General features: G+C 37.3%; 1 long non-coding RNA gene across 1 annotated transcript in view; it reads left to right on the forward strand.

The window, feature by feature from the left end:
• The first annotated feature begins 223 nt into the window (after window positions 1–223).
• Window positions 224–25,855, forward strand: part of LOC131187438 (uncharacterized) — a 59,723-nt gene continuing 34,091 nt past the window's right edge. The window contains exons 1-2 of the long non-coding RNA XR_009152551.1: window positions 224–365; window positions 9,873–9,983. This is a non-coding gene — a long non-coding RNA (uncharacterized LOC131187438). The remainder of the gene's footprint in view (window positions 366–9,872; window positions 9,984–25,855) is intronic.

Raw genomic sequence — 25,855 nt, forward strand, 5'->3', positions numbered from 1 at the left:
AAATCTTCAGCCAGCTAAAACACAAGGTTTCATTATATTTATGTCTATTGTAAATAAAATTAATTATGGAGATACAGTAAAGGTTACATTATTTGCATGAAGGAAAAAAAGCAAACAAATATTTTGCATTCTTCTTTTAGTTTTCCTCTCCTGAATTCTCCTATAACCTTGAATTTGATTTCCTACTTGGTATTTCATATTTTTCTTTCTTCGGTTTTTGCAAAGAGCCCTTATAAGAGGATCAGAAGTAGTGATGGCGAGAGACTGAGGGATGATGTCATCTACTCTTCTGATGTTCTTGTCATTCTTAAGAAAGCCAAAAAATTCTTCGCAGTTGTACATGGAGAGCCATCACTGTCATTATGGTGAGACTGCTGTGTTTGCTCTGCATCTGGGAGGAAGTGTCCATCAATGCCCAGCTATCTCACTCAAGTTGGACTGGATGATGATTATCTGTGCTTTCATATTTGTTCTAACTTGGGGTGATTCTTTCCCAGAGTTCTTGTTTCTCTTGTTGATTCAATACTGTTGTATAAGTCAATTTTTTTCTCTTTTCAAAATGTGTTACAGTTGTTACCTTGCTCTCTTTTAATATAGAGATCAATCTTTAAAAACATGGCGTATTTTTATCAGATTATTAATCTCAAATCTGAATACTTAATACATCCACCCCCCCAATGCTCCTTGATTCTCTGATTTATTTTCAATTTTTCAAAGTAGTAGAACTTTGACTCTAATCACCATTCAGTTCTTTGTATCTATTCCCTGATAGTGTTAAGTTAGATATGGACATCTTTCATATATTTTGGTAATGAAGTTGCAAAATATTCATTCACGTTCTTAACAATAATTTTCTTTTCATATTCCTTTGATAGCGCGATGATCCAACACTCCAGGGCCTCAACTGAAGACAACTCAGAATTGCCACTTAGTACAGAATTTATTGATTAATTACATACCGTACTATCAATTCCTTATTGACAAAACATTGTTGTTTCTATATGACTACTTGGCAGTATTAGCTGCCATTTCCATCACTCATCAACAAAATAAGGACTTGTAGTTTGATATACTAACTACATTTGCTTGTGCTAACAGCTAAAAACAACCCCACCCAAATGTCACAGTAATTAATCCTGCATGTATGCAACAAATCCAGATCTTTTTTTTAAAAAAGATTTATTTTTGTGGGGAACTAATAAATTATTTATTTAAAACAAACACATACATAAAAGCAGAACAAATTAAAAAAAACCAAAGGAACAATAGTAGTAAGAACTTTTTAAATAGATAAAGAATATCTTTTAAAGCAACAGTAAAACAAATCAGAGTAATTTAAAAGGCTGTGGGTTGGAGAGGGAATGGTACAGTTTATAAACAGCCAAAACCATTCACAGCAAAATGTGGAAAAAGTTATGTGAAGGGGTGTTCATGGGGGATGACTAAAAAAATTCAACATGGCACTCATAACATGTAAGAGAAGCCCTGCTCATTGGAATATATGGGTGAGTTGGATGCATGGACAGAGAAGGGGTGTTGATATGAATTTTTTTTTGTCACAACAGTATACACAAACATTGATATAAACCAACAACATATCATAAAAACATATATAAGCAAAAGTATGCAACAACTATATTAATTTGATATAATGAAAGGGAACAATAGGACAGGAACGGTAGGCACTTTTGTGCTCTTATGCACGCTCCTTATAATCCTTTTAGGAATGGGGTGAAGTCAATAGTAGACAGTTTTTGGTTGAAATTTTTGGAATTTTGAGAAGAGACTACAGAGTCAGATAGTGAGTTCCAAGCGTTAACAACTCTGTTACAGAAGTCATATTTTCTGCAATCAAGGCTGAAGTGGTTAACATTAAGTTTGAATCTATTGTTTGCTCTTGTATTATTCAATTGAAGCTGAAGTAGACTTTTACAGGAAGGATATTGCAATAGATGATTCTGTGTGTTAAACACAGGTCTTGTTGGAGTCGGCGGAGTTCTAGGTTTTTTAATCCCAGGATTTCAAGTCTGGTGGTATAAGGTATTTTGTTGTTTTCAGAGGAGCGGAGAACTCTTCTTGTAAAATATTTCTGGACGCATTCAATTGTATTAATGTCAGAGATGTGGTATGGGTTCCAGACAGGTGAGCTGTGTTCAAGAATAGGTCTAGCAAATGTTTTGTATGCTCTGGTTAGTAGTGTAGAGTTTTTGGAAAAGAAGCTGTGTAAAATTAGGTTTACAACTCTTAGAGCCTTTTTTGCTATGTAGTTGCAGTGGGCTTTGACACTTAGTCATTTGATATGAAAACTCCAAGGTCTTTAACAGGGTGGGGGTCATCTGTAAGGTAATGACCATCAAGCTTGTACTTATTGTTAGGGTTCTTTTTCCCAATATGTAAGACTGAACATTTGCTGGTTGAGATTTGGAGTTGCCAAGTTTTAGACCAATCGGATACAAAGTCAAGATCTTTTTGAAGGGTAGAAGTATTGTTGGTAGTGTTAAATAGTTTGACATCGTCAGCAAAGAGAACACAATAACTTGAGATAAGGTCACAGAGATCATTTATGTATAGTATGAAGAGCATTGGTCCAAGAACGCTGCCTTGGGGAACACCACTTTTGACAGGAACAGGATTTGATAAAGCATTGCCAATTTTGACCACTTGTTGTCTGTTTGACAGGAAAGCTGTTATCCAATTGTGGAAGGGTCCTGAGATGCAATAGGATTTTAGTTTTAGGAGAAGTTTATCATGTACTACTGAGTCGAAAGCTTTGCAGAAAGCTATGTAGATTGCATCTATTGCTTTCCCTTGATCAAGGTTAGTAGTCCATATGTTTTTGCAGTGGAGAAGTTGTAAGTTACATGATAATTTTTTTCTGAAACCAAATTGTTTATTAGAGAGTAGGTTGTTTCTTTCTAGGTGGAGGGTAATGGATTGGTTGATGATAGATTCCATTACTTTGCATGTTACGCAACATAGAGAGATTGGTCTGTAATTTTCAACTAGGCTGGGATCTCCTTTTTTGAAGATAGGGATGACTGTGGCTAGAGACCAGAGTTTGGGAAGGGAACTAGTTGTGAAAGCTTTATTAAAGATTATGCTTAGGGGTTCTGCTATATTAATTGAAAGTTTTTTTAAGAAGTATGTACATAGTCCATCAGGCCCAATAGATAATGATGGTTTCAGGTTGCGAAGAGCTTTTTCAGCATTATCTTCTGTGAAGTCTACATGTGTTAAGACATTGTACTCATTGTTAGTACAACTGGGGAATGTCGGATATGAACCATCACTGTTTACAAAGACTGAGCCAAAGAGTGTATTAAAGACGTTTGCTTTAACTGTTTCATCAGTACATTCTTTGCCATTAGATTCTTTTAGTGGTGGGATGGATCTTGTTTCTTTAAGTTTATTGTTCACAAAATTATAAAACGCACGTTTGGAATTTGTGCGTAGGTCTTCTTCTTGCTTGGTGTGGTAAATGTTACATTCAGTTTTTATTTGGTTGCAAATATTTCTGTAATGGTTTTTGAAGTTTGCTACATAGCCCTTTTTGTTTCTTCTCCAGAGGGATTTTTTTTTGGATTGAAGCTTTTTTATTGCTATGGATAATTTGGTTTGTTTTTTTTTTGGTGGTGATTTGTGGTACGTATAGTTTGATGATTTTATTGATTTCAAGTAGGAATACTTTATAGTGGTCTTCTGCAGTGATACAGGTTGAGAATAGATTTTGCCAGTCAAGAAATGAGAGATCATTGTTTATAAGGTCATAGTTGGCTTTTTAAAAATTGTAGTTTGGATTACTATTGTTATGACGATTTATGGAAGGGCGTATATTTAGACAAAAGTTTATCATGCAGTGGTCACTGTTGGAAAAGGGTTCTTTTATTTGTCGTCCATAAATTGAGTTCGTGTTATTGCAAAAGATGAGGTCGAGGCAGCTCTTGAGTCTTGTATTGTTAGTTACTAGTTGTTCAAGACCTAGGTTTGTAACGGCACTGTATAGTGTAGTATACGCTACACTACACTGTATAGTGTAGGTTCGGTTGTACATTCATTTGTTATCCAGTTTATAGAAGGTAGATTTAGGTCACCCAGGAAGATGAGAGGATATGGACAAGAGGTAACCCATGTTAGTAGTGAGGTTAACATATTTTCATGAGCGATGTCATAGTCAGGAGCTCTGTAGCATAGTAAGAATCTAAGTGTGGTGTTAGTGGACAGGTCACATACAATAGTTTCAGGAAGAGAAAGTTTATGTGCAACTTGAATATTTTTTAAGTTCAGTGATTTTTTGTAAAAGATAGCTACTCCACCACCTCTGCGGTGTTCATGATCTGATCGAAAGACTTGTTACTCTTTGTTTGAAATAATGGAGTCAGGGAGGGATGAGTTCAGCCATGTTTCACAAACAAATATAATATCAAATGTACCATTGTTTAATAAAAGGATAAATTCAGGTAATTTGTTTACAATACTTCTTGCATTTATTAATTTACATTTGAGACCTGTAGTGTTTGGTGTATGGTTGAGTAATCATGACCATCATCTGAACTTTTTGCTGATATCTTGGTTTGTGTATAATAGGTTAGGACAGGGGTCTGCAAACTTGGCTCTTTTAAGACTTGTGGGCTTCAACTCCCAGAGTTCCTCAGCCAGCTTTGCTGGCTTAGGAACTCTGGGAGTTGAAGTCCACAAGTCTTAAAAGAGCCAAGTTTGCAGACCCCTGGGTTAAGATAATACAATCCATATTAGCCAACTAATAACAATTTTCTGGATTGAAATACTTACAGTAATACAAATAATTCTAAACACCAATATTCAACTGAAAACAGATCTTTTCTTCCTGGGACTAATATTTTGTAACAACTAGAAAATATTTATGGACTTTTTTTTTAATATGGTAACCAGAGTGAGATTATTGTATGCAAAAAGATGGAAAGACTTGAAATACCTACAATGGAGGAATAATTGATGAAGATGACAGAATGTGAAATAGTGAAAATAATCTTTTTAATTAGAGAAAAGACAATGACTACATTTGCTAGCAATTGGAAACATAGTTTGGACTTTTTGCTGGAAAAAAAATGCACTTGTGGTTTATGGGTTTGATAACATTCTCCCTGTCCACAGTTTCTACCCTTTTCCTGCCCCATATATAAGGTGGGATGTATTTGAATCCCAGTGGTGGGATTCAAGTAATTTAACAATCGGTTCTCTGCCCTAATGATTTCTTTCAACAACCAGCTTGCCAGATTGCTCAAAAAACTAACAACCGGTTCTCCTGAAGTGGTGCTAACTGGCTGAATCCCACCACTGCTGTAGCTGCAAAGGCTTATAAATAACTTCCCAGATAGCAAGAGAGAATGGGATAATACCAAACACACATTAACAAATATATGACAAAGATCACTGGGATGGAGACGATTCACCACAATGTCCTCTTCCTCTTCCTCCTCCTCCTCCATCATCAGATGATATACAGCCCAGATTGGCATTTACCATTTACATACTGGCAGGTACATATTTAATTATTACATAATTGCTGATATTCATTTTATTTTTTTATGATTATTTATGCGATTTCCCCCCCCCCATCCAAATGATGCTTAACTCAAATAAGACATGTGTATCTCCAAACATATGTTATAAAATATGCAGCTTGGGGCCATCCCACAAGCGATATCCTTCATACTGGCCCAGGATATCCTGTCAGCAGAGTCTAATAGGACAAATGCCTCATTCTGATAAAGAATCTGCTGTTGGGCTGGAAATTACATTCACATGAAGATAATTAGAGAAGCCAGAAAATATTTGATTAAATTTACTTTTAAAAAATAGACTAATGAGAACTAGAACAGACTTTCTGTATAAGGAAGATGTTTTTCCTATGGGGATTGAAGCATATTCTAAAGGCTGTGATGGCGAACCTATGGTATGCCTGCCACAGATGGCACACGTAGCCATATCAGTGGGCATATGAGCTCAGCGCCTGCGCCTGCTGGCCAGCTGATTTTCGGGCCTTCTGGGTCCACCAGAAGTAGGGAAACAAGCTGTTTCCTGTCTCCAGAGTGCCTCGGGGGTGGGGGTGGGGAAGGCCAGTTTTTTGCTGTCCCCAGCCTCCAAAGCCTCTCTAGGAATCTGGGGAGGGTAAAAATAGCCTTCCCCCCTGGAGGCCATCCAGATGCCAGAAACAACCCATTTGCCAGCTTCCGGTGAGACCAGAAGTTGGAAAATGGGCCATTTTTGGCTTCTGGAAGGCCTCCGGGGTGTAGTGGGGAAGGCTGTTTTTGCCTTCCCCAGACTCCTAGAGAGGCTTTGGAGGATGGGGACAGCAAAAAACGGGCCTTTCAGTCCCCCCGGTAGTTGGCAAACGGGCTGTTCCTTGCCTCCGGAAGGCCACTGGGTGGGGGTGGCCATTTTCACCCTCCCCAGACTCCTAGAAAGAGTGTTCTGTCCCCCTCGCCTCAGTCCGAGCAATGACTTAATTAGTTGGCAACTATCAGCTTCTGGCAGCAAACTAACGAACGTCTGCAAGTGTCTCTGTTATCTCTTTTGATGCCGATGAGTCAACCAGGAACAAACAGTATTTCAGCTCTAGTTAAGCAGTTGATTTGCTTGCCACAAAGGGGTATAGCAGCCCTTGCTGCTTTTATATCCTGTGGGGTGTGGCTCCATGACTCAGCACTTCCTAGGCCTGCCCCACCCTTGCTTCTGTTGTTCCCGCCTCTCCTGCCTACGAAACCTAGGGTCCAGCCAGGCCTGATTGCCATCAGCCAGGTCTGGAGGCGTGGCTTGTGGGGGGAAAGAGTCAGGGGACGGAGGCCTCATTATCTCCTCCACCTGACCTGCCTCTGGCTCCTGGAGCTGAGCCAGGGAAGCCGGTGCTCCAGAGGTAAGTCCTGATGGCCCTTCCCCCTCAATTTCTGAGTCACTTTCTGGCAGGGGCCCCAGCTCGGGGGGCGCAGACACAACAAAGAGTCTGGAGCCAGGTGAGAGAGAAAAAATGGTCTTACCGGGTCATCACGTGCCAGGACCAGGGGGGCGGGGAGCGGGGATGGTGTTGCACATGCATTCTTGGGGGGTGAGGCGCATAGAATTATGGGGTGTGGGCATGCACGCGACCATCCCCCCCTCCTGGCACGCGATAGCAAAAAGGTTAGCCATCACTGTTCTAAAGGGATAGAAATAAGATTTTTTTCTTTAAATTGATCTCTATAGTGTTCTTAAATCCTTTTTCAGAGTATCACATAAGAAAGCAATTTTAGACTTGTTTAGCATAGACTAGGTCTGATGGAAATCAACTATATATATCAAATGGTATTAATAATATAACCATTTCTAATAATATATTATGCTCCCTCAAATACATATTGCACTCATCACAAACATTTGCAAATAATAATGAAACATCAAATATGATACATAAGAGGTACATGTTGTATAACTACATTTTCTTTTCTGTCTAAGGACCACCTGTGTTACCTCTGTAGATCATGAATTGTCTATAAATCCCAAAGTCTGTAGACCAAACTTTGGGATTTATATAGTAATACAGTAATAACAGTATTATTCAGTCTGGTTCCTGCCAATTGCAGTAACACCTCAAAAGAATAATACCAGGGAAAATACTGACTAAAAATTGTGGAGATTGCAGTTTAACTTATTTAGAGGTCAACAAACTGGGGAAAGCTGTTCTAGAGGCATATGAGGAGGTACATTTCTTAAGCCAGGAAGCTCTGGAAAGCCAGTATAGGCACTGGAAAACCAGTAAACAGAGCCTTGATTAAACAGTCCTGACAGTGGCAAAGTACTTTAAGGAGAATTGATAGGTCAACTATTTCACTTTGAAATTCATTACTTTAAGGAGAATGCATAGTCCAAACACACTCCACTTGGGCAGATTCGATTCAGTGATAAAATGTATTCCTTTGAGAGTTAATACTATGCCACTCTATTCAATGCTTAGACATCCATAGGATAACACAGTTAATCTATAGTTTGTCTTGTCACTTCCAAAAATAACCAAGGACGCTTTATCTTATCCTTGGCTATCCTTTTGAACAAGACATCTTTGGAAGTTTGCAAGACATTCCGATTTCTGTTCCTGTTTTAAGTTTCAGGCACATCCAAGGATTGATTCAAAACAATCTATTTTCATGTACCTGACATGATTTTGCAAAATTCTTTGTACAATTCTGTGTACAAAAATGCTTCTCAGAGTATCAATCACTCATTTCCCAAAGGCTCCATAGGACCACAAAATCCTTACTCCTGCAGACATGAAGAATTGTAGGATCACTATCACTTTTAATGGAACGAGCACCTGATCCGACATGTGCTATGTATATTTTATAATGCATTAAAACATTGCAAATTCAGTCTATCTAAAAGTTGTGCACAACGTATCTGAAAACCTATGAGGATTGCATAGTGAATTGAAAAAAAAAAAGAAAGAGAAAATATAGATTCAATGCAAATGTTATTAGAACATAGAATAACAAGGTTGGAAGGGATCTTGGCGGTCTTTTAGTCCAACCCCTGCTTGAGCTGGAGACCCTATGCTATTCTAGACAAATGGTAGTCCAATGTCTTCTTTAAAATCTCCGGTGATGGAGCACCCACAACTTCTGGAGGCAAGCTCTTTCACTGATTGATTGTCCACATTGAGCCTAGAAACATGATGGATAAATGGAGCAAATAGATCTGCTCATCTGTCCATTCATTAAGCCACCAAGTAAAACAAACAGACCGATTTATATGAGGTGGAGAAATTATATTTAAGTATATTGATTAAACAGGCTTTCAGCATCCATGCGTAGCTCCCATGTAACACCGCTCCTGCGCAGACTGCACTGGCTGCCTGTGGCCTTCCGAGTGCACTTTAAGGTGTTGGTTACGACCTTTAAAGCGCTCCATGGCTTAGGACCTGGGTACTTACGGGACCGCCTGCTGTTACCACACGCCTCCCACCGACCCGTACGCTCCCATAGAGAGGGACTTCTCAGGGTGCCGTCCGCCAAACAATGCCGGCTGGCAGCCCCCAGGGGAAGGGCCTTCTCTGTGGGGGCTCCCACACTCTGGAATGAGCTTCCCCCGGGTTTACGTCAAATACCTGACCTTCGGACATTCCGTCGTGAACTGAAGACACATCTCTTTATCCGCGCGGGGCTGGCTTAAATTGGATTTTTTAATGTGAAATTTTATTAATTTTTAAACGGGGTTTTTAGTTTACGGTAATTTTAATTTCAGGCTAATTTAAATAAGTTTTTTAAATGGTATTTTAACCTGTATATTGTATTGTTGGTTTTATCTTGCCTGTACACTGCCCTGAGTCCTTCGGGAGAAGGGCGGTATAAAAATCAAATAAAATAATAATAATAATAATAATAATAATAATAATAATAATAATAATAATAATAATAATAATAATAATATCAGAATTGGAAGGGACCTTGGAGGTCTTCTAGTCCAACCCCCTGCCCAGGCAGGAAACCCTACACCATTTCAGACAAATGGCTATCCAACATTTTCTTAAAAATTTCCAGTGTTGGAGCATTTACAACTTCTGCAGGCAAGTTGTTCCACTGATTAATTGTTCTAACTGTCAGGAAATTTCTCCTTAGTTCTAAGTTGCTTCTCTCCTTGATTAGTTTCCACCCATTGCTTCTTGTTCTACCCTCAGGTGCTTTGGAGAATAGTTTGACTCCCACTTCTTTGTGACAACTCCTGAGATATTGGAACACTGCTATCATGTCTCCCCTAGTCCTTCTTTTCATTAAACCAGGCATACCGAGTTCCTGCAACCGTTCTTCATATGTTTTAGCCTCCAGTCCCCTAATCATCTTTGTTGCTCTTCTCTGCACTCTTTCTAGAGTCTCAACATCCTTTTTACATCGTGGCGACCAAAACTGAATGCAATATTCCATACTGAATGCAATAATCTGTACTAGTGACACAGATAAAAATCTACCAGATCAAACCAGGTAAGATTGAAGGCAAAAGGAAAAGGGGACAGCAGAAGATGAGATGATTAGATTATGTCATCGGCACAATGAATGTGAATTTGTGAAAACTCCAGGAGACAGGGGAAAACAAAGGGGCCTGGTGTGCTATGATCCATGGCATCACAATCAGTTGGACATGACTTAGTGATTGAACAACATCAACAATGAGTATTAATGGACAGTTCATACTGGTTTTTTTGCTCTTATGCCACATGGTGACTTGTTATGTCCTTAAGTGCTCCATTCACTGTGTTATGAGATGAGGCTATCACAATATTTAATATCTCTATATTTAATGGGGACATAATTGGGAAAACCAACTTTAGATATCCCAAGAATGGATGAATTTACAAACTGTTCAGTTATCTTTTTGTGGTGGGATCCAGTAATTGCTTCATTTTGAATAGCTCTCAACTAAGATTCACCTTATTCTGGAAACATCCCCCCTCTTTTTTCCCTAGGATGAATTTATTCCTGGAAGACAGTTAGTGACAGAATTAGCATGTAAACAGAGTTGTAAAGATCTTCATTGAGATTAGAAATATTAAAAGCAATTAAATAGAGTAAATGGCACATTAATATCAACCCTGGGACAGCTCTTCCACAAATACAGCCAGCTAGCTAGGCTTTCTATGTGATATAATCAAGACATAATCATGTTTTGGGAGGATGTTTACCCTCTAAAAATATCAAAACAACAATTGCTACTAATTCAAACTGTTCAAAGTAAAGCTGGTCAACATTGCCCATAATGTTTACTATGGATCCATAGGACATCCCTATGCATATTATTACAGAAGAAACTTTGATTATACTCAGTGAGAATTGAAATATGCATAGTTCTTCAAGTTCACAGAACCAGAATATTCAGTGAGCCTTACCATACCTATGACTTGAAAATTATCTTTATTCTTCTCTTCCTCCGTCAACATTTGCAAACCTAATTTCATCCAATTTTGAATTTGTATCCATTACCAAAGCACATGATATAGGAACTGCTTTGAAATCCAGCATTATCCAATAAACCTCAAGTGGTGTGGGCTCCATTTCTATGTGATATACATACCCAGATATAAATTGTATTCTTTCATACAGCTCTGTGTCAAAGGTCAACATAAGTGTGGTTAAGTGAGTAATTTTCTGCCATTCAAATGTTACCAAAGGCATGTGCTAGCAGAGCCTGCAAGATTTATGGAGTCCCTTTCCAGAGAATATAGTAGGAAAGTCAAGGATTGTGTTCTTGAATTGTATGCATTCTGCTTTTTCAAAAGCCTGCCTAGATTGAAGCAGCATGTTGCTGGAATATTGGGCCTCCAATGAAGATGCCTTTCAGTGATGTAAAACCACTAATGAGAAAACATAGACGAAAGGATAGCAGGCACTTTATGCCTCTGGTTCCCAGCTTTGAAATATCATCTAAAACCTTTGGTGGCAGTGACCAGACAGAGAAGAGTTCTCTAGGTTGGGAACCTGGGTTGAGATCACCTGCGTTCGTAGCAATGAAACAACAGGGAGGAAGAAACGAAAATTTGACATCTCTCTCTCTTCCTCCCCCCTCCCTCTTTCCTTCTCTTTCTCTCTCTCTCTCTCTCTCACACACACACACACACACAAGCACATACACACACACACACACCACAATTAGAAAGACTTCATCTTCCAAATGTTCCAGTAATTAACCTCACTTTCTTGGCTGGTGTTAATTTGTTCCAAGTATTTGAGCTTTAGATCTAGCCATGGGAACTTTGCTCCCTGCAGAAGTCTTGCCAACTGTTACTAGACGTTTTACCACACACATGCAGGCCAAAAAAAGCACAGCTAATGATAGTGTTTTCCTTGCAATGGGAAATGCATTTCGTACAAGCTGAGTGTCACTAAATGAGCGAAAGAAGGAAAGAGCAAAGGATGTGAGTTGTATCTGTGCAGAGTGTCTGAGACTCAGTTAAGATTGTTACTAAGAATAATTCACAGTCAAGCCAGTTTAACAGATATCAAAATCTAAGAGGTACAAGCTGTGAAAACAGGCTTTAGGGCAGTGATGGCTAACCTTTTTGACATCAAGTGCCAAAAGCGGAGGGGTGTGTGCGGGATGTGTGTGTCACACATGCCGGTGTTCACACCCATAATTTAGTGCCTCTCCGCGCCCCCTCCTTCCCTGCACAACCCTCCTGCGCTCCCCCCACCCGCTTTTGGCACCTGACAGCAAAAAGGTTACCGGTGAGCCTGGTAGGCCTGTTTTCTGCCTTCCTCAGGCTCCAGAGGCTTTCTTGGACCCTGGGGAGAGCAAAAAACAGCCTCTCCCACCCTCCTGAGGCCCTCCGGAGACTGAAAACAGCTTGTTTCCTGACTTCCGGTGGGCCCGGAAGGCCCAAAAATCAGCTGGCCGGCATGTGCATGCGCGATGGAGCTGAGCTAGGGCAACACTCGCATGCCCACTGATATGGCTCCACGTGACACTTGTGGCACGTGTGCCATAGGTCCACCATCGTGGTTTTAGGGTCTGTTCTGAATAATATTTAAATAGGAAGAAGAATCTAGATCAAGAACTCCTGAATATCTGGGTCTGGGGAACACATCTGGAATTTTGAAACCATATGACTGGCATTCCTGAAAATGCCTGTGATGGGGTATGTGAACAATCCATAGAGCAGAATATATTTTCATTCCTCTATCAGTTTTGCTAGCAATGCTCACCTCAACTTTGCTTTGTCTTTGTCTTTTTTTGTTTCCTGGGCAGATGGCCACATTTCCAAACAAAGCCTGAGCTTTATTATTTTTTTTAAATGCCAATGAGGCTCATATTCCTATTTAATTTGTTTTTAAATTAAACAATCTTCATGAGAACAAAGTCATGTTGGGTATAGTGCTTGGTGATGAGTAGGATGGGATTACAGATCCAGGGTCAAAATGTCTATATTCTATTTTACTATTTGAGCTCTACCTTCTGCTACTAATACTAGCTTGATGAAAACAGTATGCTCAGGTCTTTACTCAACACTCAGGATAGCAACATCAGAATACGAGTTACACTTTTGACAACCATTTGTCAGTGCCAACTTGTCATATCTATTCAGGGACTTTCCTAAAGCATAAATCCACAAAGAAGTGAAAAAGTAGAACTATATTTGAAGAATCTACATGTTTCATCCCTCAGTGCATTGCATTATCTTCATCATATCAGGCTAGAAATCTTTGATCTTTGACATAGTCAGTCTTGCTATAATGTTTTGGCTGTCAACATTTCTCCTGCATCCTTCCTCTACTTACATAATCTATTTCAGATTATAGAATCTTTTGGATCCTGCCTAAATTTTAAGTGTTAGTGAATAATACAGCTTTGATTCATCTTTTTTCTCTAATTATTGATGCCTCAAATCTCCAAGTAGGTTTTTGTCCTATTTTGGATGTTCGCCCATTCAGTTGAACACCCCCTTTCCTGTCTAGCAACATTATTTTAAAGTAGCTCACATCCTTTTTAACCCCGAACAAATAAATATTGGATGATGCTCACGTATAGTAGAGATGGATAATACAGAATTACAGAGTTGGAAGGGATCTTGAGGTCTTCTAGTCCAACCACTTGTTCAGCAGGAGATCCTATAGCATTCTGATGGATGTTCAATCTCTTCTTAAAAACCTCTAGTGACAGAGTACCCACAACTTCTGAAGGCAAGCCATTCCACTGATTAATTGTTCTTACTAATCGGAAATTTCTCCTTAATTCTGGGTTGGATCTCACTTTGTTAAGTTTTTATCCGTTATTTCTTGTCTTGCCTTCAGGTGTTTTGGAGCCAACCTCCTCCTCTCTTGACAGCCCCTCAAATATTGCTAGACTTCTATCATGTCACTGCTAGTTCTTCTCTTCATTAGACTGGACATTCTTTTTTTTTTTATTAAAGAGTTTTACAAAAAATTTTTTTCAATACATCCCACTCCCCTCCCCCCATCCATCTTCACACACACCCGGACTTCCTAGAGCCAAATACAGGGTATAAGATCTAACAATCATAAGCTAAAATACACTAATTATCCATAAATTCCCATCCCTCCCCTATAACCTCAACTCTCCTTCTCCATAATAATAATAAAAAAGGAAATGTTCATTCATAAGATATTTGATATTTCTTCATCCAATAATTGTTCTAATTGTAGTCAGTTCATCTTCTTCATTCCAGTATATTTTCTTGTGGGTATTCATTCAGGTACACTGAAATTTCCACCACTTTCAACAGTTCAGTACTTTTAACATCCATACCCAATAACATCAATTACTAAATAAACATTTTCTTCTTCTAATTTTTTTTATATAATCAACCAAACTTTAACATTTTATAAAATTTTCTCTCTTAACTTTTTAACTTATATAAAATTAACATTTAACCCATTTTTTCCTCCCCCATATTTCCATATCAATGAATTACCAAATATTTTATAACCATTTTGTCATACAAGCCTTAACCAATTCCATTTCTTTTTTTTTCATTTTCCCCCAACACTTTATATAACCCAACATCAATTTTTGTCCAACATAGCTAAATCCACCATATATAATAAAATAACATCAATATAATATATCTCCCACATTTAAGTTACAGATTAAGATCTGTATAAAATACCATCTATAAAGCATTTTATATAAGAAGAAGAAAAAATTTCCCTTGAGTTTTATACTTATCTAATTAACTACTTACTAAAGCCAAATATAAATTATCCTTTCTACTTTTTATATCCAAAAATTTTGCTTGTGATTTACTCTTTCCCATAAAAAGAAGCTCTTTTCGTTTGAAATTGTTGCTTCTTTACTCCTTGTTCTTTACGTTTAGTAATTACAATCATTCTTTGCTCTTCCCCTGCTGCTTTCAACCTTTCTTCCTTAGTCACAGCCTCTACTTTAGATTGTATTTGCTTTGCTACCTTCTCACATTTTTTAACCACTTCCACTTCTCTTCCCATTTTAACTTCTAGCAGTGGTGGAGTTCCAGCCTTCAATACGTTAGTATAAAAATCTCTTGCTCTAAACACCATATTAAGTCGGTATTTCTCTCCTGCATAATTTACTGTTAGTCCAGCTGGAACATCCCATCTAAACCGTATCTGACAATTTCTAAATTTGTCCACCAAAAAAGTAAACTCTTTTCTATTTCTTAAATTTTTTGAGGGAATTTCTTTTAGCACTAATACCTGTTGTCCTAATATTTGAGTTTTATTTTTATAAGAAGTTTGTAAAATCTCAGTCCTAATCTTCCTAGTTGTAAAATAAATCACTACATCTCTTGGTAATTGTCTTTCTCTTTCCCATGAATTAACACGATAGATTTTTTCAATTTGCATTCTAAGATCTACAGGTTTCTGTCCAATCATCTGTGCAAAAGCCTCTGCAAAGACATCTTTTAAATTCTCTCGCTTATTTTCTTTCAAACCTCTCACTCTCAATGCAGATTCCATTACTCTACATTGCAACAAAACTCGTTCTTCATCTGCAGTCTCTACCTTAGTTTGTAGCTCCTCTATTTTATTTTTTAAGTCCAAATTAACTTGATTAACTTCTTCAACTCTTTCATCCAGCTGATTTGTGTATTCAAGAAAACTTTTAAATGCTGCCACCGTATCTTCTTTTATATCTTCATCCTGAGCTTCAAGAGTATCTTTAACTTTCATTATTTTCTCTTCAATTTCCTTAAACTTTTGGTCTATAGCAAAAATTTGAGCCTTTAGAAATTCCTTCAACTCTTCTTGTAGTTTATATATTTGAGCTAATGAGGCACCAGTTTCCTTAGAAACAGCAGGCTTTAATTGCACAGAAGCCATCTTACTTAAACTTTATACTTTGCAACAAAGTCAAATCTGTTCATAAACTCCTTATTTGGGTTGGGTAAATCAATTCTGCAGTCCTTCAATTTTTCTCTTTAACATTTCTTCATATAAGTATAAAATCCAGCAAGTTTAAACATAGTTAAGGGCGCTAACAATGCTAACGAGGACTTCCTTAACTTTCGTTTTTATGCCCTATTAAGCAGAGGCGCTATTTCCTTTCTTCTCAAGTACCATTCAAAGATCAAGATGAGGTCTGGTGCTTACATCAGCCTGTCCTCCTGACTTTGCTCCATCTGCTTAAGGTAAATTAAGATTGATCTTCATCTTGATAGCAGAGATGGTTACAGCGTTTTGTTCTGCATTAATAAATTAATAAATTAATGCAGAGGATCTCGAATCCGGAGCTTTCGCCAGGCTTAAATAGGGAGCTCTCACCCAGACTGGATATTCTTCATTCCCATAATCATTCATCATACGTTTTAGCCTTCACTCATCTTTGTTGCTTTTCTTTGCACCCTTTCTAGAGTCTCAACATTTTTTTAATAAATATGCTAATTTTTTGTCAATTTTGTTTTGAGGGAAATTTCTAACCTTAATAACTGCAACCTCCGTACAGCAGTCCACCGTATAAATTCAGCCTCTGGTGGCTCAATGGACTAAGTCTGTCTGTTATTAACACAGCTGCTTGTAATTACTGCAAGTTCAAGTCCCACCAGGCCCAAGGTTGACTCAGCCTTCCATCCTTTATAAGATAGGTAAAATGAGGATCCAGATTGTTGGGGGCAATTAAGTTGGGGGCAATTAAGTTAAGCAATAGTCTTCATCCATTTGTATATTATATACAAAAATATACAAATGGATGAAGACTATTGCTTAACACATTGTAAGCCGCCCTGAGTCTTCGGAGAAGGGCGGGATATAAATTCAAATAAAAAAAAAAAGTTTGCATGAACACAGAGTTTTGTATATTTTCTAAAAAAATTACATTTTTTTCAAATAAATACATAGAGGGGGCCAGTTTGGTTTAGTGATTAAGGCATCAGGCTAGAAACTAGGAGACCATGAGTTGTAGTCTTCTTTACGCATAAAAGCTGGTTGGGTGACTTTGGGTCAGTCACTCTTTCTCAACTCAACCCATCTCATAGGGTTATTATGGTGGAAAAAAATAGAAGGAGGAAGGAATGTTAGGTATAGCAATAACACAGTATATACCTCTCCATAATACTTTATAGCCCTCTCTGAGTGGTTTACAATGTCAGCATATTGCCCCCAACAATCTGGGTCCTCATTTTACTCACCTCAGAAGGATGGAAGCCTTAGTCAACTTCGAGTTTGGTCAGGATCGAACTCCAGACTGTGGAATATTTAGCCTATAATACTGCATTCTAACCACTACATAACCAGGGCACTGGTCCTACCTACCTTAATTTATTTATAAAAATAATAAATATGGGATAAAAATAAATAAATATTATATATTAAAATATTAAATGTTTTTCTAAGTGGAAAATATATTTATTCTGTTTGTGTGTGTGTATAAATGTGTGTGTGTGTGTATAAATATAAAGGCCAGAGAGAGAAATAGCAAAAGCCATGCTAACCTAAGAAAGCTGCCAATGTATGTGATAGTGAGAAGAAAGGTGGAAATACTTTCACAAAAGTAGAAAAGAAGACTATCCAACAAGAATCTTTAGAAAAGATTAGCAAATAAGGATGCCTCTGTGTATTTTTGAATGTGGGAGAGGCGATGGAATATGAATTTGTGTTGACAACACATCACAGTAAGATACATAATAGAATATCTGGCACATTAAGTGAGTGAAGCTTAAGCATCTTGAGTAAATATGGCAAAAAAAGATGTGACAAGAAACACTCACATACATGATAGTCATCTGTTGTTGTATTCAAGGATGAAAATTTTAACTCATTTAGGAGTGGTAGCTAATTAAACTGCTCACTGTGGTCTTTTGTATCCAGAAATACACATTCCTTTAAGCCTATCATCTAAAGGATACAATGAATATATATGAAGAAACCTGTTATGGTGAACTTCAGATTTGTTGTTTCCTAATTTCTCAGAGATCACAAAGAACTGCTCTGTTGGTTAGAAAATCTAGACTAACATCTCATTTCCCAATGGCATTAGCCACATCCCTTAAGGAAGCCACATGAGTAGATATTAAGGTAATTGTCCACAGTAGTTAGTATTCAGTGGCAGAGAAGCTTTTAATCCAGAGCTTCCTTGTAGCTGTCATGCTATATATCCTGAAATTCTTCATGCCTCTTTCAAAACTATCTATGCCATATCATCACAATGTCACAACCATCTCTAAATTAGCTGTATGCAGGGGTATTTTTTTTCTGTTCCAAATATTATGTCCATCAGTTTAATTGGATGACCAAGTGGAAGAAAAAACCTCTCCATTCTATGCCATGCATTCATTTAATTAAATTGTATTTCTCCCTGACCACTTTTATTCTAATCTAAAATATCCAAATAACTTATTTTTCTTTTAGACAGGCCATCCCACTTTAGTACTTTATTCCTTCACTTCTGAATTACCCCTATTTTGGGAAATACTCAGTGGTGGGATTCAGCCTGTTCACACCACTTCGGGAGAACCGGTTGTTAACTTTCTGAGCAGTTTGATGAACTGGTTGTTGGAAGAAATCATTAGGGCGGAGAAACAGTTGTTAAATTATTTGAATCCTACCACTGGAAATACCTATGAGATTTTGCCACTTACATATAGCGCAATGATAAGTGGAGTGTTGCATGACTAATTCAATGTGGAAGTTTGCTCAAAAGATACAATTCTGCAAGCAAGCAATCCAGACAGAGAATACTATTTACATCAGAAGCTGAAAGAGGCATGGGGCCCTTATATTTAAGCTTATTTAATGGAATTGAACTGACCTAAAAAGTAATGGAATTTACCCTTCATTTTACTGGGTTTTTTTTGCTGTGCTTTACAATGATTTTTAAGTTCTTCCTTATATATGCACGCAATAGGAGTTCACCAGAAATTTCAACCTTTTCCAAACGGAGCTGATAATATATTTTTTTCAGAATTGGCAACTAAAAATAAAACCAAAACCAAAACCCTAAAAGATTTTGGTGCTTGTAATCTTCATGAGAAGTGTAGAAGATTTTACTGGTGTACCATGAACCATCAATACACATAATTCACATTGATCCTTCAATCGTACAACTTTTTTTTAACCTAAGTTATCCTGTTTTTTTTAATAATAACAAAAATATAGATGGACATCTTATGTTAAGAAAGGTTAGCCATAGGCCATCTAATAAATTCATGCTTCTTTTTCAACTAGGATATCCTGATTCATAATTCAATACAAACATGTTTCAATGCACCCACTCTCCAATTTTGTAAAATTCTTTATTCATTAATAGGAACAAATAGTTAAAAAAAGGAAATAAAATTACTGAATACAAAACAATACATATTTTAATAAAATAATAAATTAAAATAAAAGTTAAAAAACACATATACAGACAGATTACTATGTTTAAACAGATATATAATAGCAACTAAGTTTTTAAAATAAAACAAAAAATACCAACCAAACCCAATCATCTTATTGACCAGTTTTCTCATTTTGTGGATAAAGAATCAGATCAAAAAATTCAGTCTGGCCTTTTATGTCCAGAGTACTTATTCCTTTGGGGTTATGCCCCAAGTTTGATAAATCTAAATTTCTTGATATAATTCCACATACAGAATAGAATAGAATAGAATAGAATAGAATAGAATAGAATGTCTTGGTGCACATGCTCTAAGTTTACATAAAAGAAAAGATACGTTCATCAAGAATCATAAGGTACAACACTTAATGATAGTCATAGGGTACAAATAAGCAATCAGGAAACAATATCAATATAAATCGTAAGGATATAAGCAACAAGGTTACAGTCATACAGTCATAAGTGGAAGGAGATGGGTGGTAGGAGCGATGAGAAGATTAATAGTAGTGCACACTTAGTAAATAGTTTGACAGTGTTGAGGGAATTATTTGTTTAGCAGAGTGATGGCGTTTGGGAAAAAACTGTTCTTGTGTCTAGTTGTTCTGGTGTGCAGTGCTCTAGGTTGTTGTTCTGAGGGTAGGAGTTGAAACCGTTTATGTCCAGGATGTGAGGGGTCTGTAAATATTTTCACAGCCTTCTTTTTGACTCATACAGTATACAGGTCCTCAATGGAAGGCAGGTTGGTAGCAATTGTTTTTTCTGCAGTTCTACAGTTCTGCAGTTTTACATTAACGTATTTAAACTTTATTTCTCTTCTCATCAGTATATCCGATTATCTATTGTATTAATATTAGCCTCAAGTGGAAGTCCTATAGAGCAAGCCCAAATTGGACAATATAAAATGTTGATCATAATAATGATAGACAAAACCTGCCCATTTTGTTTTAGAATGAGACAAGTCTCCAAGTTTACAGGGAGAATTCCTGGGGGAAAAGTTTCAACTTGCGCTAAAGAAAGGAAATGTTTAGCTTAGCTTCCACATAGAGATTTTCATGATTTGCTAGTTTGTTTTACCATATCCTCTGTATTTTCTTAGATACAGAACTCAGGGAGGAAAGAAGTGTTATACATTATAGTCTCTATCCCACTTTGCCCCCAAATAATTTCAATGCTGATTCTCCCTGTTTTATTTTTTTTACAATTCCAAGGAATAGGTTAGGCTGAGCCCAAAATCATGCACCAAATTTCTTGACTGAATGGAATTTGAATCCTGATGTTTCAAATCCTAGTGTAATACTCTAACCACTACACTGCAAATACAGTTGAGCAACTTTTTCTGTTGAATGAATCCAGTGTAAATTGTTTTAAGTTTACATTCCAGCCCAGGTGGGTGAAGTTATAAATGTAACTCTTGTCCTTCTCTATATAATAATAGGATATTTGCTTCCCTCATCCAGGTGTTTTATTCCTTAATATTCCACCATCTGCTTTGTGGCATCAAGGTTACAGAAGGATAGATTAAATGATGTTAATAATCCATGACAGACCCTGTGAGGGGATGTGGCTTGGAAAAAACCCCCAGGAAATCTGGACAACAGACCTGGAAATTTGCATTTTACTAGATTCCAGCTATGCTCTACAAACATCTGAGTTTGTTAAGACATTCCACTATTAACAGGAATTCTGTGAATGTTAATATCTTGTTTTTTCTAATCAAGACCAAAAAAACCATGTAAAATGTTGCAAAATAAAATTGTTAGGTTGTACATCCCACTTTAGCATTATATTTAACTTGAATACATTATCAGCATAGGTTCAAAGAATTTTAAAGTCCGGCTATTTGACCAATAAGTTCAAACAGGATATAATTATCTGTTGTACAGAAATACATTATCCATAGACTTTCCTGGACATATCATTCAACTTTCATGACTATTAGTTCTTAAATTTTCATATTTTATTTTTTTAAACACCTGCCATTACTGCATTTTATGGATGAATCTCATCAATCAAAATGATCTGATTCAAGAGAAAGTCCTGAAAACATTACAACTTTACATTTCATCATTTTAAATTTCATCTCAATCAAAATATAAAATCATTTTGCAAAAGAATTGCCTAAAAAGCTTGATTTTCTGCTATTTGCTGAATGATGTCAGGTTGGATATCTCCCAACCTGACAGTTAATACAAGTTATAGATCATCTTTCTTCCACTAAGTTCTCCAGGTGTGTTGAATATGCTATTCCCATCATGACCAATGCTTACTGGAGATCATAGGAATTGTAGCTCAGCTTAACATAACTGGACAGCAACAGGTTTGGGAAATGCTGCTCCGAATGTTGTGTATAGGCCTTGCAGATGGATGAACTGGATGCATATCATTTGTTGTCAGCTTTCGGAAGATAGAGTTTTCCAAACTTGAATATTGATGGTGTCTTATTTTCTGAATACTTTTGAAAATTTATAACATCATTTGAAGCTGAATGCGGTTGATAATCTCAACATTGTGTCCTACCACAAAATCAGCCCTTCAGACTTTGTTCTTGGTCTGATAGCATTTAGCATCTGCTTTGTCTTCGGGGCATCTTACACAAAAAAAAAAAAAGATTGGCGGTGGCATAAAAATATGAAATGTGAATCATGATCATTCTTTGGAACCATCTTTTCTTTATCATAGAAAAATTTGAATTATTACCTACATGTAGAAAAGGTTTTTTGACAGTGACCTGCTCTCTGAACAAAACGATCTCATGGGGTTGCAAACTTTAGTAACTATAGCTCAAACAAGATCTTGGCTAAGCCATAGCAAATTGTTTTGACAAGCAAAATCTGGATTGTTTCCTTCTCCCCCTCCCCTCCCTTGCATTCAACTCAGAGCAGGCTCTGCTTATTCACTGTTACATATATTCTCCAGCAGTGTTGGTGAACCTTTTCAGCGCATGCAAGGAGACCATTGGAAACTGGAAAAGCTTCTAGTTCAACGGCAGTTTCCAGTGCTCCTGTGCATGCAAACACCAGCTGGCTGGTGCAGATGTGTGTGCCGGAACCTGGAAGAACAGCAGATGACGGCTGGCATGCCCAGAGAGATGGCTCTGCATGCCACTTCCGGCACGCATGCCATAGGTTCGCCATCACGGTTCTACAGCAACTTTTTAGTACAATTTTGTACATGGGCATCTTCCAATCAGCATATACAAACTGGATAGCACTTTATAGTGTTTGCAGTTGTCAAATATCAGTTCCATGATATATATAGCTGGATTCCCCATACCAAAACAAACAAACAAAAAAAACCCAGCCATATAAATAGGTTGATTCTTAATTAGTTTAAATAAAGAAATATTTATAATTCTGCTTGGATCATAAATATCAGCATGGTTTACAGCCAACAATAGCCATCACAGGCAGAAAAATCTAAATAGTCACTCACCAATGAAACTATATTGCTGCATATCTTTTATACCTATCTCCCTAAGTTGCAGAGTTGACCCTCTTTTTTTTCTTGATCAGTGTGATTTTACCTGGTTTCACATTGGCATTTAGAAAAGCAACTAGCAGTTTATGATGCAGTTAATTCACCATCCAGTGAACCAATTTGCTTCTTCATATAAAAGCAAACATAACTGTTTTATCCTTTTCTCCTTTTCATAACTGATTCCTAATATTTGGAACACAGCAGTTTTGCTTGATAACTTCAAACAGAAAACTATGGAAGGTCGAAGGTACATCTTCAAATACAGGAATGTAATTTTTCTCATTGTGATGCTCCAATGTTTTATTTTTCAAAGTAAGAAAAACTAAGTATTTTCATATGAATTTGGAAAATCTCATTTTCATACCACCCATTAATTTTCATACAACTAAATGTTAGAGTAGTTTAAGGATTCTAACTGAACTTGCAGAATGAACGGCACTATATATTATTATCTCATGTCAAAATAACGCCAGTTCTATTTAGAGATTCTTTGCTTATTTTACATTCTAGAATAGCTGCCCCGACAGCCATGATGTTACATGACTGGACCTTCCCTTTGGTGCCAATTTCTGGGAGATGAAGTCAGAGGAAAAAAGTCAAATATGGAAGAAGCAGAAGACAGACAAGCTGTACTGCTGTCTATGTCTTGGATAGAGAAGTGAACATGAAGGAAGGAATAGGGTAGAGGATAATTACTTTCATCCCCATTTTATTTTTATTCCCACAAACCCCAATTGCTTTTGAAGCCAATTTTCCTTTAATAAAATACACTATTAATGGCTTGAGTGGAAGCCCTTTGTTCAAAAACAATACTCCCATCCCAGATGGAACTGTTTTGCATTCTAGGCAATATACATATATGTATATTTATGAGCATGGCCCCCATTGCTCTATTTTGTAAATCAAGTCAGTTATTTAAAAATATGTTGAACATGCTTTCTTCCTTTGAAATTAATTCTGCCTTGGTATCTCCCCCCTCCTTCCCTCTTTTAAGGAGAAACTCATGCCAAAGAGAAACAAGAGCTACAACTTTCCAATTGTTTCTGGAAGCCATTCATTTGGTATTTCTGTTCATCATCATTTCATCATGAAAGAATAAAAAGAGCTACTTGGTGCCTCCTTAACTAGATATACACACATCTTTCAAACTCTTGGCAAGCATGCTCCATTGGCTCTCGCCTTAACAGGCTGTGAGAAGTGTTGCCAACTCAGCTTACGGTGGATATGATGCTACCAGGGAGAGTTGCATCCAGAAGGCAACTGTTTTCAGTGACAGCCTTGCAACGAGTAGACCCCTTGGCTGTAACTTTCAATCTAGAGTTTGGGCTCTAGGGTCAAAATTTAGGGATTGACAACCAAAAGGAATCCCCAGATAAAAAGCCAAAAAGGAGCAACATGCAGGCCCCATATTAATGTTGGGCCTGAGATGAACATAACAGACAGGACCAGGTCTAACATGCTATCTACACTATCCTTCCTGGAAATGTATCCAACTACAAATGTTCATTTTATAATGCTAAAATCTTGTGTTGAAATCTTGTATTCTTTTCAGGCACAAAATGGTGCAAATTATCAATCCACATTTCTCGGTAACAATTGTCAACTCAAGATTTTAGAATTATCTAGTGGCATTATTAATTTTGCTATGTAATAGCTGCCATGGTGATTCCTTACATCACCATCACCTCACCCCTATATCAGAGGTGGGTTTCAGTAGATTCTGACCAGTTCTGGAGAACCAGTAGTGGAAATTTTGAGTAGTTCAGAGAATTGGTAGTAAAAATTCTGACTGGCTCTGCCCCCATCTATTCTCTGCCTCCCAAATCTCAGATGATCGGGAGGAAATGGAGATTTTTGCAGTAACCTTTCCCTGCCATGCCCACCAAGCCACACCTACCAAGCCATGCCACACCTACCAAGCCACACCCACAGAACCGGTAGTAAAATTTTTTGAAACCCACCACTGCCCTACATATACAGTATTGTAGAGTTTTTTGCGTAAGACCCTATGTGTTGGAACAACCATGGATATCCAAGTAATTCTGCATTTGGCTCGTTTCTTTAATTGTTCAAGGAGAAGCTAAGGCTTCAAGGAGAAGCTAAGGCTTCTGGGTAACTGTCATACACTCATTAATTTTCATACAACTAAATGCTAGGCATGACTAAATGTGGGACATGACTCAAATCCCCTTCGATGATAGCTCAGATAACTCATTCAAGCCCAGGGACCACTAATGTTCTATTTCTGAGGTGGCACTCCTTGCCTTGAACCAACATTTCTCCACTGAGGGATGTCCACAATGTGACTACCAAAGAGTCTTTTCTACATTGGTCACAATTCAGTCCCCTAGTTGCTATGTCATGTGATCAGTTGGGACTGATGTCATATAAGTATCCGCTTTTTGTCTTTGTCTGGAAGATTTCCTGCTATTCCTTCTTTAACAAACATCATGTTCTATTGTGGGTTTCCATTAATGTAAATATACAGCCATGATTTCATTTCTCTGTGATAAATGTAAAACCACAAATAACAACAGTCTAAAAACAACAACAGCTGCTGTTGCTAGTTTTATCCATCATCTTCAAATAATTATGTTTCTGGATTATTATTATTATTATTATTTTGGTATCATGATTGATTAATCATAATTTTAAACATCCATAAGCTGATCTCTGGGGTACAAAAAACTCTGGAAAAGTAGGACTGAAACGTTCATAAATAGTAATTGGTTAATCCAGCTTTGCCCTACATGAATGCCCTTCAGTCACATGAACTTCAGCTCCCAGAATGATCATTGCCCAAAGATTGTGGAAATTAAAGCCTGCACACAGAGAACACTCAGGTATGGCAAGCATGGATTAATCCATTAATTAATAACAAGGTAAAATACTTTAGTTTTCCTGCTGCTGTGGAGCAATTAATGAAAATAATTTTTACATATAAAAAAAGGGACTGATTCAATTAAGAATGTGGCAGAACAAAAAATCAAGTTACACCCCATTTATGATCTGTCTATATTCTAAATATGGACAGGAGGAAGTAAGGTAGCTTAGTCAATTCTTTTAAAGATCT

Source organism: Ahaetulla prasina, chromosome 1, assembly GCF_028640845.1.
Source record: "Ahaetulla prasina isolate Xishuangbanna chromosome 1, ASM2864084v1, whole genome shotgun sequence".
NCBI classification, from domain to species: domain Eukaryota; kingdom Metazoa; phylum Chordata; class Lepidosauria; order Squamata; family Colubridae; genus Ahaetulla; species Ahaetulla prasina.